The following is a 22806-nucleotide window of genomic DNA, read 5'->3' on the forward strand; positions in this document are numbered from 1 at the left end:
GAAGATGGATGTATGGACTTGTGTAATACAGTTTTCCTGGTTTATGTGGAGAGTATATAAATGAAGATGGATGTATGCACTTGTGTAATACAGTTTTTCTTGTTTATGTGGAGAGTATATAAATTAATATGGATGTATGCAGCTGTGTAATACAGTTTTCCTTGTTTATGTAGAGAGTATATAAATGAAGATGGATGTATGCACTTGTGTAATACAGTATTCTTTGTTTATGTGGACAGTATATAAATGAAGATGAATGTATGCACTTGTGTAATACAGTTTCCCTGGTTTATGTGGAGAGTATATAAATGAAGATGGATGTATGCAGCTGTGTTATACAGTTTTCCTTGTTTATGTGGAGAGTATATAAATGAAGATGGATGTATGCACTTGTGTAATACAGTTTTCCTGGTTTATGTGGAGAGTATATAAATGAAGATGGATGTATGCAGCTGTGTAATACAGTTTTCCTGGTTTATGTGGAGAGTATATAAATGAAGATGGAAGTATGCAGCTGTGTAATACAGTTTTCCTTGTTTATGTGGAGAGTATATAAATGAAGATGGATGTTTGAAATTGTGTAATACAGTTTTCCTGGATTATGTGGAGAGTATATAAATGAAGATGGATGTATGCACTTGTGTAATACAGTTTTCCTGGTTTATGTGGAGAGTATATAAATGAAGATGGATCTATGCACTTGTGTAATACAGTTTTCCTTGTTTATGTGGAGAGTATATAAATAAAGATGGATGTGTGCACTTGTGTAATATAGTTTCCTGGTGTTTGTGGAGAGTATATAAATGAAGATGGATGTGTGCACTTGTGTAATACAGTTTTCCTTGTTTATGTGGAGAGTATTTAAATGAAGATGGATGTATGCAGCTGTGTAATAGAGTTTTCCTTGTTTATGTGGAGAGAATATAAATGAAGATGGATGTATGCAGCTGTGTAATACAGTTTTCCTGGTTTATGTGGAGAGTATATAAATGAAGATGGATGTATGCACTTGTGTAATACAGTTTTCCTGGTTTATGTGGAGAGTATATAAATGAAGATGGATGTATGCACTTATGTGATACATTTTCCTTGTTAATGTGGAGAGTATATAAATGAAGATGGATGTATGCACTTGTGTAATACAGTTTTCTTTGATTATGTGGAGAGTATATAAATGAAGATGGATGTATGCACTTTGTGATACAGTTTTCCTGGTTTATGAGGAGAGTATATAAATGAAGATGGATGTATGCACTTGTGATACAGTTTTCCTTGTTTATGTGGAGAGTATATAAATGAAGATGGATGTATGCACTTGTATAATACAGTTTTCCTGGTTTATGTGGAGAGTATATAAATGAAGATGGATGTATGCAGCTGTGTAATACAGTTTTCTTTGTTTATGTGGAGAGTATATAAATGAAGATGGATGTATGCACTTGTGTAATACAGTTTTCCAGGTTTATGTGGAGAGTATATAAATGAAGATGGATGTATGCACTTGTGTAATACAGTTTTCCTGGTTTATGTGGAGAGTATATAAATGAAGATAGATGTATGCACTTGTGTAATACAGTTTTCCAGGATTATGTGGAGAGTATATAAATGAAGATGGATGTATGGACTTGTGTAATACAGTTTTCCTGGTTTATGTGGAGAGTATATAAATGAAGATGGTTGTATGCACTTGTGTAATACAGTTTTCCTTGTTTATGTGGAGAGTATATAAATGAAAATGGATGTATGCAGCTGTGTAATACAGTTTTCCTTGTTTATGTAGAGAGTATATAAATGAAGATGGATGTATGCACTTGTGTAATACAGTTTTCTTTGTTTATGTGGAGAGTATATAAATGAAGATGGATGTATGCACTTGTGTAATACAGTTTTCCTGGTTTATGTGGAGAGTATATAAATGAAGATGGATGTATGCACTTGTGTAATACAGTTTTCCTGGTTTATGTGGAGAGTATATAAATGAAGATGGATGTATGCAGCTGTGTAATACAGTTTTCCTTGTTTATGTGGAGAGTATATAAATGAAGATGGATGTGTGCACTTGTGTAATACAGTTTTCCTGGTTTATGTGGAGAGTATATAAATGAAGATGGATGTATGCACTTGTGTAATACAGTTTTCCTGGTTTATGTGGAGAGTATATAAATGAAGATGGATCTATGCACTTGTGTAATACAGTTTTCCTTGTTTATGTGGAGAGTATATAAATGAAGATGGATGTATGCACTTGTATAATACAGTTTTCCTTGTTTATGTGGAGAGTATATAAATGAAGATGGATGTATGCAGCTGTGTAATACAGTTTTCTTTGTTTATGTGGAGAGTATATAAATGAAGATGGATGTATGCACTTGTGTAATACAGTTTTCCTGGTTTATGTGGAGAGTATATAAATGAAGATGGATGTATGCACTTGTGTAATACAGTTTTCCTGGTTTATGTGGAGAGTATATAAATGAAGATGGATGTATGCACTTGTGTAATACAGTTTTCCTGGTTTATGTGGAGAGTATATAAATGAAGATGGATGTATGGACTTGTGTAATACAGTTTTCCTGGTTTATGTGGAGAGTATATAAATGAAGATGGATGTATGCACTTGTGTAATACAGTTTTTCTTGTTTATGTGGAGAGTATATAAATTAATATGGATGTATGCAGCTGTGTAATAGTTTTCCTTGTTTATGTAGAGAGTATATAAATGAAGATGGATGTATGCACTTGTGTAATACAGTTTTCTTTGTTTATGTGGACAGTATATAAATGAAGATGAATGTATGCACTTGTGTAATACAGTTTTCCTGGTTTATGTGGAGAGTATATAAATGAAGATGGATGTATGCACTTGTGTAATAAGTTTTCCTGGTTTATGTGGAGAGTATATAAATGAAGATGGATGTATGCACTTGTGTAATACAGTTTTCCTTGTTTATGTGGAGAGTATATAAATGAAGATGGATGTATACAGCTGTGTAATACAGTTTCCCTGGTTTATGTGGAGAGTACATAAATGAAGATGGATGTATGCAGCTGTGTTATACAGTTTTCCTTGTTTATGTGGAGAGTATATAAATGAAGATGGATGTATGCACTTGTGTAATACAGTTTTCCTGGTTTATGTGGAGAGTATATAAATGAAGATGGATGTATGCAGCTGTGTAATACAGTTTTCCTGGTTTATGTGGAGAGTATATAAATGAAGATGGAAGTATGCAGCTGTGTAATACAGATTTCCTGGTTTATGTGGAGAGTATATAAATGAAGATGGATGTATGCAGCTGTGTAATACAGTTTTCCTTGTTTATGTGGAGAGTATATAAATGAAGATGGATGTGTGCACTTGTGTAATACAGTTTTCCTGGTTTATGTGGACAGTATATAAATGAAGATGGATGTATGCACTTGTGTAATACAGTTTTCCTGGTTTATGTGGAGAGTATATAAATGAAGATGGATCTATGCACTTGTGTAATACAGTTTTCCTTGTTTTTGTGGAGAGTATATAAATGAAGATGGATGTGTGCACTTGTGTAATACAGTTTCCTGGTTTATGTGGAGAGTATATAAATGAAGATGGATGTGTGCACTTGTGTAATACAGTTTTCCTTGTTTATGTGGAGAGTATTTAAATGAAGATGGATGTATGCAGCTGTGTAATACAGTTTTCCTTGTTTATGTGGAGAGTATATAAATGAAGATGGATGCAGCTGTGTAATACAGTTTTCCTTGTCTATGTGGAGAGAATATAAATGAAGATGGATGTACGCAGCTGTGTAATACAGTTTTCCTGGTTTATGTGAAGAGTATATAAATGAAGATGGATGTATGCACTTAGTGAATACAGTTTTCCTTGTTTATGTGGAGAGTATATAAATGAAGATGGATGTATGCACCTGTGTAATACAGTTTTCCTGGTTTATGTGGAGAGTATATAAATGAAGATGGATGTATGCACTTGTGTAATACAGTTTTCCTGGTTTATGTGGAGAGTATATAAATGAAGATGGATGTATGCACTTGTGTAATACAGTTTTCCTTGTTTATGTGGAGAGTATATAAATGAAGATGGATGTATGCAGCTGTGTAATACAGTTTTCCTTGTTTATGTGGAGAGTATATAAATGAAGATGGATGTATGCACTTGTGTAATACAGTTTTCCTGGTTTATGTGGAGAGTATATAAATGAAGATGGATGTATGCACTTGTGTAATACAGTTTTCCTTGTTTATGTGGAGAGTATATAAATGAAGATGGATGTATGCACTTGTGTAATACAGTTTTCCTGGTTTATGTGGAGAGTATATAAATGAAGATGGATGTATGCAGCTGTGTAATACAGTTTTCCTTGTTTATGTGGAGAGTATATAAATGAAGATGGATGTATGCACTTGTGTAATAAAGTTTTCTTTGATTATGTGGAGAGTATATAAATGAAGATGGATGTATGCACTTGTGATACAGTTTTCCTGGTTTATGAGGAGAGTATATAAATGAAGATGGATGTATGCACTTGTGATACAGTTTTCCTTGTTTATGTGGAGAGTATATAAATGGAGATGGATGTATGCACTTGTATAATACAGTTTTCCTGGTTCATGTGGAGAGTATATAAATGAAGATGGATGTATGCAGCTGTGTAATACAGTTTTCTTTGTTTATGTGGAGAGTATATAAATGAAGATGGATGTATGCACTTGTGTAATACAGTTTTCCTGGTTTATGTGGAGAGTATATAAATGAAGATGGATGTATGCACTTGTGTAATACAGTTTTCCTGGTTTATGTGGAGAGTATATAAATGAAGATGGATCTATGCACTTGTGTAATACAGTTTTCCTGGTTTATGTGGAGAGTATATAAATGAAGATGGATGTATGGACTTGTGTAATACAGTTTTCCTGGTTTATGTGGAGAGTATATAAATGAAGATGGATGTATGCACTTGTGTAATACAGTTTTTCTTGTTTATGTGGAGAGTATATAAATTAATATGGATGTATGCAGCTGTGTAATACAGTTTTCCTTGTTTATGTAGAGAGTATATAAATGAAGATGGATGTATGCACTTGTGTAATACAGTATTCTTTGTTTATGTGGACAGTATATAAATGAAGATGAATGTATGCACTTGTGTAATACAGTTTTCCTGGTTTATGTGGAGAGTATATAAATGAAGATGGATGTATGCACTTGTGTAATAAGTTTTCCTGGTTTATGTGGAGAGTATATAAATGAAGATGGATGTATGCACTTGTGTAATACAGTTTTCCTTGTTTATGTGGAGAGTATATAAATGAAGATGGATGTATGCAGCTGTGTTATACAGTTTTCCTTGTTTATGTGGAGAGTATATAAATGAAGATGGATGTATGCACTTGTGTAATACAGTTTTCCTGGTTTATGTGGAGAGTATATAAATGAAGATGGATGTATGCAGCTGTGTAATACAGTTTTCCTGGTTTATGTGGAGAGTATATAAATGAAGATGGAAGTATGCAGCTGTGTAATACAGTTTTCCTTGTTTATGTGGAGAGTATATAAATGAAGATGGATGTTTGAAATTGTGTAATACAGTTTTCCTGGATTATGTGGAGAGTATATAAATGAAGATGGATGTATGCACTTGTGTAATACAGTTTTCCTGGTTTATGTGGAGAGTATATAAATGAAGATGGATCTATGCACTTGTGTAATACAGTTTTCCTGGTTTATGTGGAGAGTATATAAATGAAGATGGATCTATGCACTTGTGTAATACAGTTTTCCTTGTTTATGTGGAGAGTATATAAATGAAGATGGATGTGTGCACTTGTGTAATATAGTTTCCTGGTGTTTGTGGAGAGTATATAAATGAAGATGGATGTGTGCACTTGTGTAATACAGTTTTCCTTGTTTATGTGGAGAGTATTTAAATGAAGATGGATGTATGCAGCTGTGTAATACAGTTTTCCTTGTTTATGTGGAGAGAATATAAATGAAGATGGATGTATGCAGCTGTGTAATACAGTTTTCCTGGTTTATGTGGAGAGTATATAAATGAAGATGGATGTATGCACTTGTGTAATACAGTTATCCTGGTTTATGTGGAGAGTATATAAATGAAGATGGATGTATGCACTTATGTGATACATTTTCCTTGTTAATGTGGAGAGTATATAAATGAAGATGGATGTATGCACTTGTGTAATACAGTTTTCTTTGATTATCTGGAGAGTATATAAATGAAGATGGATGTATGCACTTTGTGATACAGTTTTCCTGGTTTATGAGGAGAGTATATAAATGAAGATGGATGTATGCACTTGTGATACAGTTTTCCTTGTTTATGTGGAGAGTATATAAATGAAGATGGATGTATGCATTTGTATAATACAGTTTTCCTGGTTTATGTGGAGAGTATATAAATGAAGATGGATGTATGCAGCTGTGTAATACAGTTTTCTTTGTTTATGTGGAGAGTATATAAATGAAGATGGATGTATGCACTTGTGTAATACAGTTTTCCAGGTTTATGTGGAGAGTATATAAATGAAGATGGATGTATGCACTTGTGTAATACAGCTTTCCTGGTTTATGTGGAGAGTATATAAATGAAGATAGATGTATGCACTTGTGTAATACAGTTTTCCTGGATTATGTGGAGAGTATATAAATGAAGATGGATGTATGGACTTGTGTAATACAGTTTTCCTGGTTTATGTGGAGAGTATATAAATGAAGATGGTTGTATGCACTTGTGTAATACAGTTTTCCTTGTTTATGTGGAGAGTATATAAATGAAAACGGATGTATGCAGCTGTGTAATACAGTTTTCCTTGTTTATGTAGAGAGTATATAAATGAAGATGGATGTATGCACTTGTGTAATACAGTTTTCTTTGTTTATGTGGAGAGTATATAAATGAAGATGGATGTATGCACTTGTGTAATACAGTTTTCCTGGTTTATGTGGAGAGTATATAAATGAAGATGGATGTATGCACTTGTGTAATAAGTTTTCCTGGTTTATGTGGAGAGTATATAAATGAAGATGGATGTATGCACTTGTGTAATACAGTTTTCCTTCTTTATGTGGAGAGTATATAAATGAAGATGGATGTATGCACTTGTGTAATACAGTTTTCCTGGTTTATGTGGAGAGTATATAAATGAAGATGGATGTATGCAGCTGTGTAATACAGTTTTCCTGGTTTATGTGGAGAGTATATAAATGAAGATGGATGTATGCAGCTGTGTAATACAGTTTTCCTTGTTTATGTGGAGAGTATATAAATGAAGATGGATGTGTGCACTTGTGTAATACAGTTTTCCTTGTTTATGTGGAGAGTATATAAATGAAGATGGATGTGTGCACTTGTGTAATACAGTTTTCCTGGTTTATGTGGAGAGTATATAAATGAAGATGGATGTATGCACTTGTGTAATACAGTTTTCCTGGTTTATGTGGAGAGTATATAAATGAAGATGGATCTATGCACTTGTGTAATACAGTTTTCCTTGTTTATGTGGAGAGTATATAAATGAAGATGGATGTGTGCACTTGTGTAATACAGTTTCCTGGTTTATGTGGAGAGTATATAAATGAAGATGGATGTGTGCACTTGTGTAATACAGTTTTCCCTGTTTATGTGGAGAGTATTTAAATGAAGATGGATGCAGCTGTGTAATACAGTTTTCCTTGTTTATGTGGAGAGAATATAAATGAAGATGGATGTACGCAGCTGTGTAATACAGTTTTCCTGGTTTATGTGAAGAGTATATAAATGAAGATGGATGTATGCACTTGTGTAATACAGTTTTCCTGGTTAATGTGGAGAGTATATAAATGAAGATGGATGTATGCACTTGTGTAATACAGTTTTCCTTGTTTATGTGGAGAGTATATAAATGAAGATGGATGTATGCACTTGTGTAATACAGTTTTCCTGGTTTATGTGGAGAGTATATAAATGAAGATGGATGTATGCACTTGTGTAATACAGTTTTCCTTGTTTATGTGGAGAGTATATAAATGAAGATGGATGTATGCAGCTGTGTAATACAGTTTTCTTTGTATATGTAGAGAGTATATAAATGAAGATGGATGTATGCACTTGTGTAATACAGTTTTCCTGGTTTATGTGGAGAGTATATAAATGAAGATGGATGTATGCACTTGTGTAATACAGTTTTCCTTGTTTATGTGGAGAGTATATAAATGAAGATGGATGTATGCACTTGTGTAATACAGTTTTCCTGGTTTATGTAGAGAGTATATAAATGAAGATGGATGTATGCACTTGTGTAATACAGTTTTCCTTGTTTATGTGGAGAGTATATAAATGAAGATGGATGTATGCAGCTGTGTAATACAGTTTCCCTGGTTTATGTGGAGAGTATATAAATGAAGATGGATGTATGCAGCTGTGTAATACAGTTTTCCTTGTTTATGTGGAGAGTATATAAATGAAGATGGATGTATGCACTTGTGTAATACAGTTTTCCTGGTTTATGTGGAGAGTATATAAATGAAGATGGATGTATGCAGCTGTGTAATACAGTTTTCCTTGTTTATGTGGAGAGTATATAAATGAAGATGGATGTATGCAGCTGTGTAATACAGTTTTCCTTGTTTATGTGGAGAGTATATAAATGAAGATGGATGTATGCACTTGTGTAATACAGTTTTCCTGGTTTAAGTGGAGAGTATATAAATGAAGATGGATCTATGCACTTGTGTAATACAGTTTTCCATGTTTATGTGGAGAGTATATAAATGAAGATGGATGTGTGCACTTGTGTAATACAGTTTCCTGGTTTATGTGGAGAGTATATAAATGAAGATGGATGTATGCACTTGTGTAATACAGTTTTCCTTGTTTATGTGGAGAGTATATAAATGAAGATGGATGTATGCAGCTGTGTAATACAGTTTTCCTTGTTTATGTGGAGAGTATATAAATGAAGATGGATGTAAGCAGCTGTGAAATACAGTTTTCCTTGTTTATGTGGAGAGTATATAAATGAAGATGGATGTATGCAGCTGTGTAATACAGTTTTCCTGGTTTATGTGGAGAGTATATAAATGAAGATGGATGTATGCACTTGTGTAATACAGTTTTCCTTGTTTATGTGGAGAGTATATTAATGAAGATGGATGTATGCACTTGTGTAATACAGTTTTCCTTTTTTATGTGGAGAGTATATAAATGAAGATGGATGTATGCACTTGTGCAATACAGTTTTCCTGGTTTATGTGGAGAGTATATAAATGAAGATGGATGTATGCACTTGTGTAATACAGTTTTCCTGGTTTATGTGGAGAGTATATAAATGAAGATGGATGTATGCACTTGTGTAATACAGTTTTCCTTGTTTATGTGGAGAGTATATAAATGAAGATGGATGTGTGCCCTTGTGTAATACAGTTTCCTGGTTTATGTGGAGAGTATATAAATGAAGATGGATGTATGCACTTGTGTAATACAGTTTTCCTTGTTTATGTGGAGAGTATATAAATGAAGATGGATGTATGCACTTGTGTAATGCAGTTTTCCTTGTTTACGTGGAGAGTATATAAATGAAGATGGATGTATGCACTTGTGTAATACAGCTTTCCTGGTTTATGTGGAGAGTATATAAATGAAGATGGATGTATGCACTTGTGTAATACAGTTTTCCTGGTTTATGTGGAGAGTATATAAATGAAGATGGATGTATGCACTTGTGTAATACAGTTTTCCTTGTTTATGTGGAGAGTATATATATGAAGATGGATGTATGCAGCAGTGTAATACAGTTTTCCTTGTTTATGTGGAGAGTATATAAATGAAGATGGATGTATGCACTTGTGTAATACAGTTTTCCTGGTTTATGTGGAGAGTATATAAATGAAGATGGATGTATGCACTTGTGTAATACAGTTTTCCTGGTTTATGTGGAGAGTATATAAATGAAGATGGATGTATGCACTTGTGTAATACAGTTTTCCTTGTTTATGTGGAGAGTATATAAATGAAGATGGATGGATGCAGCTGTGTAATACAGTTTCCCTGGTTTATGTGGAGAGTATATAAATGAAGATGGATGTATGCAGCTGTGTAATACAGTTTTCCTTGTTTATGTGGAGAGTATATAAATGAAGATGGATGTATGCACTTGTGTAATACAGTTTTCCTTGTTTATGTGGAGAGTATATAAATGAAGATGGATGTATGCACTTGTGTAATACAGTTTTCCTTGTTTACGTGGAGAGTATATAAATGAAGATGGATGTATGCACTTGTGTAATACAGTTTTCCTGGTTTATGTGGAGAGTATATAAATGAAGATGGATGTATGCACTTGTGTAATACAGTTTTCCTGGTTTATGTGGAGAGTATATAAATGAAGATGGATGTATGCACTTGTGTAATACAGTTTTCCTTGTTTATGTGGAGAGTATATATATGAAGATGGATGTATGCAGCTGTGTAATACAGTTTTCCTTGTTTATGTGGAGAGTATATAAATGAAGATGGATGTATGCACTTGTGTAACACAGTTTTCCTGGTTTATGTGGAGAGTATATAAATGAAGATGGATGTATGCACTTGTGTAATACAGTTTTCCTGGTTTATGTGGAGAGTATATAAATGAAGATGGATGTATGCACTTGTGTAATACAGTTTTCCTTGTTTATGTGGAGAGTATATAAATGAAGAAGGATGTATGCAGCTATGTAATACAGTTTCCCTTGTTTATGTGGAGAGTATATAAATGAAGATGGATGTATGCAGCTGTGTAATACAGTTTCCCTTGTATATGTGGAGAGTATATAATTGAAGACGGATGTATGCACTTGTGATACAGTTTTCCTTGTTTATGTGGAGAGTATATAAATGAAGAAGGATGTATGCAGCTGTGTAATACAGTTTCCCTGGTTTATGTGGAGAGTATATAAATGAAGAAGGATGTATGCAGCTATGTAATACAGTTTCCCTTGTTTATGTGGAGAGTATATAAATGAAGATGGATGTATGCAGCTGTGTAATACAGTTTCCCTTGTTTATGTGGAGAGTATATAATTGAAGACGGATGTATGCACTTGTGATACAGTTTTCCTTGTTTATGTGGAGAGTATATAAATGAAGACGGATGTGTGCACTTGTGATACAGTTTTCCTTGTTTATGTGGAGAGTATATAAATGAAGATGGATGTATGCACTTGTGTAATACAGTTTTCCTTGTTTATGTGGAGAGTATATAAATGAAGATGGATGTATGCACTTGTGTAATACCGTTTTCCTTGTTTATGTGGAGAGTATATAAATGAAGATGGATGTATGCATTTGTGTAATACAGTTTTCCTGGTTTATGTGGAGAGTATATAAATGAAGAAAGATGTATGCACTTGTGTAATACAGTTTTCCTGGTTTATGTGGAGAGTATATAAATGAAGATGGATGTATGCAGCTGTGTAATACAGTTTTCCTTGTTTTTGTGGAGAGTATATAAATGAAGATGGATGTATGCACTTGTGTAATACAGTTTTCCTTGTTTATGTGGAGAGTATATAAATGAAGAAGGATGTATGCAGCTGTGTAATACAGTTTCCCTGGTTTATGTGGAGAGTATATAAATGAAGATGGATGTATGCAGCTGAGTAATACAGTTTTCCTTGTTTATGTGGAGAGTATATAAATGAAGATGGATGTATGCACTTGTGTAATACAGTTTTCCTGGTTTATGTGGAGAGTATATAAATGAAGATGGATGGATGCAGCTGTGTAATACAGTTTTCCTGGTTTATGTGGAGAGTATATAAATCAAGATGGATGTATGCAGCTGTGTAATAAAGTTTTCCTTGTTTATGTGGAGACTATATAAATGTAGATGGATGTGTGCACTTGTGTAATACAGTTTTCCTGGTTTATGAGGAGAGTATATTAATAAAGATGGATCTGTGCACTTGTGTAATACAGTTTTCCTGGTTTATGTGGAGAGTATATAAATGAACATGGATCTATGCACTTGTGTAATACAGTTTCCTTGTTTATGTGGAGAGTAAATAAATGAAGATGGATGTGTGGACTTGTGTAATACAGTTTTCCTTGTTTATGTGGAGAGTATATAAATGAAGATGGATGTATGCAGCTGTGTAATACAGTTTTCCTTGTTTATGTGGAGAGTATATAAATGAAGATGGATGTATGCAGCTGTGTAATACAGTTTTCCTTGTTTATGTGGAGAGTATATAAATGAAGATGGATGTATGCACTTGTGTAATACAGTTTTCCTGGTTTATGTCGAGAGTATATGAATGAAGATGGATGTATGCACTTGTGTAATACAGTTTTCCTTGTTTATGTGGAGAGTATATAAATGAAGATGGATGTATGCACTTGTGTAATACAGTTTTCCTTGTTTATGTGGAGAGTATATAAATGAAGATGGATGTATGCAGCTCTGTAATACAGTTTCCCTTGTTTATGTGGAGAGTATATAAATGAAGATGGATGTATGCAGCTGTGTAATATAGTTTCCCTTGTTTATGTGGAGAGTATATAATTGAAGACGGATGTATGCACTTGTGATACAGTTTTCCTTGTTTATGTGGAGAGTATATAAATGAAGATGGATGTGTGCACTTGTAATACAGTTTTCCTTGTTTATGTGGAGAGTATATAAATGAAGATGGATGTATGCACTTGTGTAATACAGTTTTCCTTGTTTATGTGGAGAGTATATAAATGAAGATGGATGTATGCACTTGTGTAATACCGTTTTCCTTGTTTATGTGGAGAGTATATAAATGAAGATGGATGTATGCATTTGTGTAATACAGTTTTCCTGGTTTATGTGGAGAGTATATAAATGAAGAAAGATGTATGCACTTGTGTAATACAGTTTTCCTGGTTTATGTGGAGAGTATATAAATGAAGATGGATGTATGCAGCTGTGTAATACAGTTTTCCTTGTTTATGTGGAGAGTATATAAATGAAGGTGGATGTATGCACTTGTGTAATACTGTTTTCCTTGTTTATGTGGAGAGTATATAAATGAAGATGGATGTATGCACTTGTGTAATACAGTTTTCCTTGTTTATGTGGAGAGTATATAAATGAAGATGGATGTATGCACTTGTGTGATACAGTTTTCTTGGTTTATGTGGAGAGTATATAAATGAAGATGGATGTATGCACTTGTGTAATAGTTTTCCTTGTTTATGTGGAGAGTATATAAATGAAGATGGATGTGTGCACTTGTGATACAGTTTTCCTGGTTTATGTGGAGAGTATATAAATGAAGATGGATGTATGCACTTGTGATACGGTTTTCATGGTTTATGTGGAGAGTATATAAATGAAGATGGATGTGTGCACTTGCGATACAGTTTTCCTGTTTTATGTGGAGAGTATATAAATGAAGATGGATGTATGCACTTGTGATACAGTTTTCCTGGTTTATGTGGAGAGTATATAAATGAAGATGGATGTGTGCACTTGTAATACAGTTTTCCTTGTTTATGTGGAGAGTATATAAATGAAGATGGATGTATGCACTTGTGTAATGCAGTTTTCCTTGTTTATGTGGAGAGTATATAAATGAAGATGGATGTATGCAGCTGTGTAATACAGTTTTCCTTGTTTATGTGGAGAGTATATAAATGAAGATGGATGTATGCACTTGTGATACAGTTTTCCTGGTTTATGTGGAGAGTATATAAATGGAGATGGATGTGTGCAGCTGTGTAATACAGTTTTCCTTGTTTATGTGGAGAGTATATAAATGAGGATGGATGTATGCAGCTGTGTATTACAGTTTCCTGGTTTATGTGGAGAGTATATAAATGAAGATGGATGTATGCACTTGTGTAATACAGTTTTCCTTGTTTATGTGGAGAGTATATAAATGAAGAAGGATGTATGCAGCTATGTAATACAGTTTCCCTTGTTTATGTGGAGAGTATATAAATGAAGATGGATGTATGCAGCTGTGTAATACAGTTTCCCTTGTTTATGTGGAGAGTATATAATTGAAGACGGATGTATGCACTTGTGATACAGTTTTCCTTGTTTATGTGGAGAGTATATAAATGAAGACGGATGTGTGCACTTGTGATACAGTTTTCCTTGTTTATGTGGAGAGTATATAAATGAAGATGGATGTATGCACTTGTGTAATACAGTTTTCCTTGTTTATGTGGAGAGTATATAAATGAAGATGGATGTATGCACTTGTGTAATACCGTTTTCCTTGTTTATGTGGAGAGTATATAAATGAAGATGGATGTATGCATTTGTGTAATACAGTTTTCCTGGTTTATGTGGAGAGTATATAAATGAAGAAAGATGTATGCACTTGTGTAATACAGTTTTCCTGGTTTATGTGGAGAGTATATAAATGAAGATGGATGTATGCAGCTGTGTAATACAGTTTTCCTTGTTTTTGTGGAGAGTATATAAATGAAGATGGATGTATGCACTTGTGTAATACTGTTTTCTTGTTTATGTGGAGAGTATATAAATGAAGATGGATGTATGCACTTGTGTAATACAGCTTTCCTTGTTTATGTGGAGAGTATATAAATGAAGATGGATGTATGCACTTATGTGATACAGTTTTCCTGGTTTATGTGGAGAGTATATAAATGAAGATGGATGTATGCACTTGTGTAATAGTTTTCCTTGTTTATGTGGGGAGTATATAAATGAAGATGGATGTGTGCACTTGTGATACAGTTTTCCTGGTTTATGTGGAGAGTATATAAATGAAGATGGATGTATGCACTTGTGATACGGTTTTCATGGTTTATGTGGAGAGTATATAATTGAAGATGGATGTGTGCATTTGCGATACAGTTTTCCTGGTTTATGTGGAGAGTATATAAATGAAGATGGATGTATGCACTTGTGATACAGTTTTCCTGGTTTATGTGGAGAGTATATAAATGAAGATGGATGTGTGCACTTGTAATACAGTTTTCCTTGTTTATGTGGAGAGTATATAAATGAAGATGGATGTATGCACTTGTGTAATACAGTTTTCCTGGTTTATGTGGAGAGTATATAAATGAAGATGGATGTATGCACTTGTGTAATACAGTTTTCCTTGTTTATGTGGAGAGTATATATATGAAGATGGATGTATGCAGCTGTGTAATACAGTTTTCCTTGTTTATGAGGAGAGTATATAAATGAAGATGGATGTATGCACTTGTGTAACACAGTTTTCCTGGTTTATGTGGAGAGTATATAAATGAAGATGGATGTATGCACTTGTGTAATACAGTTTTTCTGGTTTATGTGGAGAGTATATAAATGAAGATGGATGTATGCACTTGTGTAATACAGTTTTCCTTGTTTATGTGGAGAGTATATAAATGAAGATGGATGGATGCAGCTGTGTAATACAGTTTCCCTGGTCTATGTGGAGAGTATATAAATGAAGATGGATGTATGCAGCTGTGTAATACAGTTTTCCTTGTTTATGTGGAGAGTATATAAATGAAGATGGATGTATGCACTTGTGTAATAGTTTTCCTTGTTTATGTGGGGAGTATATAAATGAAGATGGATGTGTGCACTTGTGATACAGTTTTCCTGGTTTATGTGGAGAGTATATAAATGAAGATGGATGTATGCACTTGTGATACGGTTTTCATGGTTTATGTGGAGAGTATATAATTGAAGATGGATGTGTGCATTTGCGATACAGTTTTCCTGGTTTATGTGGAGAGTATATAAATGAAGATGGATGTATGCACTTGTGATACAGTTTTCCTGGTTTATGTGGAGAGTATATAAATGAAGATGGATGTGTGCACTTGTAATACAGTTTTCCTTGTTTATGTGGAGAGTATATAAATGAAGATGGATGTATGCACTTGTGTAATACAGTTTTCCTTGTTTATGTGGAGAGTATATAAATGAAGATGGATGGATGCAGCTGTGTAATACAGTTTCCCTGGTTTATGTGGAGAGTATATAAATGAAGATGGATGTATGCAGCTGTGTAATACAGTTTTCCTTGTTTATGTGGAGAGTATATAAATGAAGATGGATGTATGCACTTGTGTAATAGTTTTCCTTGTTTATGTGGGGAGTATATAAATGAAGATGGATGTGTGCACTTGTGATACAGTTTTCCTGGTTTATGTGGAGAGTATATAAATGAAGATGGATGTATGCACTTGTGATACGGTTTTCATGGTTTATGTGGAGAGTATATAATTGAAGATGGATGTGTGCATTTGCGATACAGTTTTCCTGGTTTATGTGGAGAGTATATAAATGAAGATGGATGTATGCACTTGTGATACAGTTTTCCTTGTTTATGTGGAGAGTATATAAATGAAGATGGATGTGTGCACTTGTAATACAGTTTTCCTTGTTTATGTGGAGAGTATATAAATGAAGATGGATGTATGCACTTGTGTAATACAGTTTTCCTGGTTTATGTGGAGAGTATATAAATGAAGATGGATGTATGCACTTGTGTAATACAGTTTTCCTTGTTTATGTGGAGAGTATATATATGAAGATGGATGTATGCAGCTGTGTAATACAGTTTTCCTTGTTTATGTGGAGAGTATATAAATGAAGATGGATGTATGCACTTGTGTAACACAGTTTTCCTGGTTTATGTGGAGAGTATATAAATGAAGATGGATGTATGCACTTGTGTAATACAGTTTTCCTGGTTTATGTGGAGAGTATATAAATGAAGATGGATGTATGCACTTGTGTAATACAGTTTTCCTTGTTTATGTGGAGAGTATATAAATGAAGATGGATGGATGCAGCTGTGTAATACAGTTTCCCTGGTTTATGTGGAGAGTATATAAATGAAGATGGATGTATGCAGCTGTGTAATACAGTTTTCCTTGTTTATGTGGAGAGTATATAAATGAAGATGGATGTATGCACTTGTGTAATACAGTTTTCCTGGTTTATGTGGAGAGTATATAAATGAAGATGGCTGGATGCAGCTGTGTAATACAGTTTTCCTGGTTTATGTGGAGAGTATATAAATCAAGATGGATGTATGCAGCTGTGTAATAAAGTTTTCCTTGTTTATGTGGAGACTATATAAATGTAGATGGATGTGTGCACTTGTGTAATACAGTTTTCCTGGTTTATGAGGAGAGTATATAAATAAAGATGGATCTGTGCACTTGTGTAATACAGTTTTCCTGGTTTATGTGGAGAGTATATAAATGATGATGGATCTATGCACTTGTGTAATACAGTTTCCTTGTTTATGTGGAGAGTAAATAAATGAAGATGGATGTGTGGACTTGTGTAATACAGTTTTCCTTGTTTATGTGGAGAGTATATAAATGAAGATGGATGTATGCAGCTGTGTAATACAGTTTTCCTTGTTTATGTGGAGAGTATATAAATGAAGATGGATGTATGCAGCTGTGTAATACAGTTTTCCTTGTTTATGTGGAGAGTATATAAATGAAGATGGATGTATGCACTTGTGTAATACAGTTTTCCTGGTTTATGTCGAGAGTATATGAATGAAGATGGATGTATGCACTTGCGTAATACAGTTTTCCTTGTTTATGTGGAGAGTATATAAATGAAGATGGATGTATGCACTTGTGTAATACAGTTTTCCTTGTTTATGTGGAGAGTATATGAATGAAGATGGATGTATGCAGCTCTGTAATACAGTTTCCCTTGTTTATGTGGAGAGTATATAAATGAAGATGGATGTATGCAGCTGTGTAATACAGTTTCCCTTGTTTATGTGGAGAGTATATAATTGAAGACGGATGTATGCACTTGTGATACAGTTTTCCTTGTTTATGTGGAGAGTATATAAATGAAGATGGATGTATGCACTTGTGTGATACAGTTTTCTTGGTTTATGTGGAGAGTATATAAATGAAAATGGATGTATGCACTTGTGTAATAGTTTTCCTTGTTTATGTGGAGAGTATATAAATGAAGATGGATGTATGCACTTGTGATACAGTTTTCCTGGTTTATGTGGAGAGTATATAAATGAAGATGGATGTGTGCACTTGTAATACAGTTTTCCTTGTTTATGTGGAGAGTATATAAATGAAGATGGATGTATGCACTTGTGTAATGCAGTTTTCCTTGTTTATGTGGAGAGTATATAAATGAAGATGGATGTATGCAGCTGTGTAATACAGTTTTCCTTGTTTATGTGGAGAGTATATAAATGAAGATGGATGTATGCACTTGTGATACAGTTTTCCTGGTTTATGTGGAGAGTATATAAATGGAGATGGATGTGTGCAGCTGTGTAATACAGTTTTCCTTGTTTATGTGGAGAGTATATAAATGAAGATGGATGTATGCAGCTGTGTATTACAGTTTCCTGGTTTATGTGGAGAGTATATAAATGAAGATGGATGTATGCACTTGTGTAATACAGTTTTCCTTGTTTATGTGGAGAGTATATAAATGAAGAAGGATGTATGCAGCTATGTAATACAGTTTCCCTTGTTTATGTGGAGAGTATATAAATGAAGATGGATGTATGCAGCTGTGTAATACAGTTTCCCTTGTTTATGTGGAGAGTATATAATTGAAGACGGATGTATGCACTTGTGATACAGTTTTCCTTGTTTATGTGGAGAGTATATAAATGAAGACGGATGTGTGCACTTGTGATACAGTTTTCCTTGTTTGTGTGGAGAGTATATAAATGAAGATGGATGTATGCACTTGTGTAATACAGTTTTCCTTGTTTATGTGGAGAGTATATAAATGAAGATGGATGTATGCACTTGTGTAATACCGTTTTCCTTGTTTATGTGGAGAGTATATAAATGAAGATGGATGTATGCATTTGTGTAATACAGTTTTCCTGGTTTATGTGGAGAGTATATAAATGAAGAAAGATGTATGCACTTGTGTAATACAGTTTTCCTGGTTTATGTGGAGAGTATATAAATGAAGATGGATGTATGCAGCTGTGTAATACAGTTTTCCTTGTTTTTGTGGAGAGTATATAAATGAAGATGGATGTATGCACTTGTGTAATACTGTTTTCTTGTTTATGTGGAGAGTATATAAATGAAGATGGATGTATGCACTTGTGTAATACAGTTTTCCTTGTTTATGTGGAGAGTATATAAATGAAGATGGATGTATGCACTTATGTGATACAGTTTTCCTGGTTTATGTGGAGAGTATATAAATGAAGATGGATGTATGCACTTGTGTAATAGTTTTCCTTGTTTATGTGGGGAGTATATAAATGAAGATGGATGTGTGCACTTGTGATACAGTTTTCCTGGTTTATGTGGAGAGTATATAAATGAAGATGGATGTATGCACTTGTGATACGGTTTTCATGGTTTATGTGGAGAGTATATAATTGAAGATGGATGTGTGCATTTGCGATACAGTTTTCCTGGTTTATGTGGAGAGTATATAAATGAAGATGGATGTATGCACTTGTGATACAGTTTTCCTAGTTTATGTGGAGAGTATATAAATGAAGATGGATGTGTGCACTTGTAATACAGTTTTCCTTGTTTATGTGGAGAGTATATAAATGAAGATGGATGTATGCACTTGTGTAATACAGTTTTCCTGGTTTATGTGGAGAGTATATAAATGAAGATGGATGTATGCACTTGTGTAATACAGTTTTCCTTGTTTATGTGGAGAGTATATATATGAAGATGGATGTATGCAGCTGTGTAATACAGTTTTCCTTGTTTATGAGGAGAGTATATAAATGAAGATGGATGTATGCACTTGTGTAACACAGTTTTCCTGGTTTATGTGGAGAGTATATAAATGAAGATGGATGTATGCACTTGTGTAATACAGTTTTTTTGGTTTATGTGGAGAGTATATAAATGAAGATGGATGTATGCACTTGTGTAATACAGTTTTCCTTGTTTATGTGGAGAGTATATAAATGAAGATGAATGATGCAGCTGTGTAATACAGTTTCCCTGGTCTATGTGGAGAGTATATAAATGAAGATGGATGTATGCAGCTGTGTAATACAGTTTTCCTTGTTTATGTGGAGAGTATATAAATGAAGATGGATGTATGCACTTGTGTAATAGTTTTCCTTGTTTATGTGGGGAGTATATAAATGAAGATGGATGTGTGCACTTGTGATACAGTTTTCCTGGTTTATGTGGAGAGTATATAAATGAAGATGGATGTATGCACTTGTGATACGGTTTTCATGGTTTATGTGGAGAGTATATAATTGAAGATGGATGTGTGCATTTGCGATACAGTTTTCCTGGTTTATGTGGAGAGTATATAAATGAAGATGGATGTATGCACTTGTGATACAGTTTTCCTGGTTTATGTGGAGAGTATATAAATGAAGATGGATGTGTGCACTTGTAATACAGTTTTCCTTGTTTATGTGGAGAGTATATAAATGAAGATGGATGTATGCACTTGTGTAATACAGTTTTCCTTGTTTATGTGGAGAGTATATAAATGAAGATGAATGGATGCAGCTGTGTAATACAGTTTCCCTGGTTTATGTGGAGAGTATATAAATGAAGATGGATGTATGCAGCTGTGTAATACAGTTTTCCTTGTTTATGTGGAGAGTATATAAATGAAGATGGATGTATGCACTTGTGTAATAGTTTTCCTTGTTTATGTGGGGAGTATATAAATGAAGATGGATGTGTGCACTTGTGATACAGTTTTCCTGGTTTATGTGGAGAGTATATAAATGAAGATGGATGTATGCACTTGTGATACGGTTTTCATGGTTTATGTGGAGAGTATATAATTGAAGATGGATGTGTGCATTTGCGATACAGTTTTCCTGGTTTATGTGGAGAGTATATAAATGAAGATGGATGTATGCACTTGTGATACAGTTTTCCTTGTTTATGTGGAGAGTATATAAATGAAGATGGATGTGTGCACTTGTAATACAGTTTTCCTTGTTTATGTGGAGAGTATATAAATGAAGATGGATGTATGCACTTGTGTAATACAGTTTTCCTGGTTTATGTGGAGAGTATATAAATGAAGATGGATGTATGCACTTGTGTAATACAGTTTTCCTTGTTTATGTGGAGAGTATATATATGAAGATGGATGTATGCAGCTGTGTAATACAGTTTTCCTTGTTTATGTGGAGAGTATATAAATGAAGATGGATGTATGCACTTGTGTAACACAGTTTTCCTGGTTTATGTGGAGAGTATATAAATGAAGATGGATGTATGCACTTGTGTAATACAGTTTTCCTGGTTTATGTGGAGAGTATATAAATGAAGATGGATGTATGCACTTGTGTAATACAGTTTTCCTTGTTTATGTGGAGAGTATATAAATGAAGATGGATGGATGCAGCTGTGTAATACAGTTTCCCTGGTTTATGTGGAGAGTATATAAATGAAGATGGATGTATGCAGCTGTGTAATACAGTTTTCCTTGTTTATGTGGAGAGTATATAAATGAAGATGGATGTATGCACTTGTGTAATACAGTTTTCCTGGTTTATGTGGAGAGTATATAAATGAAGATGGATGGATGCAGCTGTGTAATACAGTTTTCCTGGTTTATGTGGAGAGTATATAAATCAAGATGGATGTATGCAGCTGTGTAATAAAGTTTTCCTTGTTTATGTGGAGACTATATAAATGTAGATGGATGTGTGCACTTGTGTAATACAGTTTTCCTGGTTTATGAGGAGAGTATATAAATAAAGATGGATCTATGCACTTGTGTAATACAGTTTTCCTTGTTTATGTGGAGAGTATATAAATGAAGATGGATGTGTGGACTTGTAATACAGTTTTCCTTGTTTATGTGGAGAGTATATAAATGAAGATGGATGTATGCACTTGTGTAATACAGTTTTCCTTGTTTATGTGGAGAGTATATAAATGAAGATGGATGTATGCACTTGTGTAATACCGTTTTCCTTGTTTATGTGGAGAGTATATAAATGAAGATGGATGTATGCATTTGTGTAATACAGTTTTCCTGGTTTATGTGGAGAGTATATAAATGAAGAAAGATGTATGCACTTGTGTAATACAGTTTTCCTGGTTTATGTGGAGAGTATATAAATGAAGATGGATGTATGCAGCTGTGTAATACAGTTTTCCTTGTTTATGTGGAGAGTATATAAATGAAGGTGGATGTATGCACTTGTGTAATACTGTTTTCCTTGTTTATGTGGAGAGTATATAAATGAAGATGGATGTATGCACTTGTGTAATACAGTTTTCCTTGTTTATGTGGAGAGTATATAAATGAAGATGGATGTATGCAATTGTGTGATACAGTTTTCCTGGTTTATGTGGAGAGTATATAAATGAAGATGGATGTATGCACTTGTGTAATAGTTTTCCTTGTTTATGTGGAGAGTATATAAATGAAGATGGATGTGTGCACTTGTGATACAGTTTTCCTGGTTTATGTGGAGAGTATATAAATGAAGATGGATGTATGCACTTGTGATACGGTTTTCATGGTTTATGTGGAGAGTATATAAATGAAGATGGATGTGTGCACTTGCGATACAGTTTTCCTGTTTTATGTGGAGAGTAAATAAATGAAGATGGATGTATGCACTTGTGATACAGTTTTCCTGGTTTATGTGGAGAGTATATAAATGAAGATGGATGTGTGCACTTGTAATACAGTTTTCCTTGTTTATGTGGAGAGTATATAAATGAAGATGGATGTATGCACTTGTGTAATACAGTTTTCCTTGTTTATGTGGAGAGTATATAAATGAAGATGGATGTATGCAGCTGTGTAATACAGTTTTCCTTGTTTATGTGGAGAGTATATAAATGAAGATGGATGTATGCACTTGTGATACAGTTT

Source organism: Taudactylus pleione, unplaced genomic scaffold (genome assembly GCF_031769625.1).
Source record: "Taudactylus pleione unplaced genomic scaffold, aTauple2 ptg000352l, whole genome shotgun sequence".
Taxonomy (NCBI): Eukaryota; Metazoa; Chordata; class Amphibia; order Anura; family Myobatrachidae; genus Taudactylus; species Taudactylus pleione.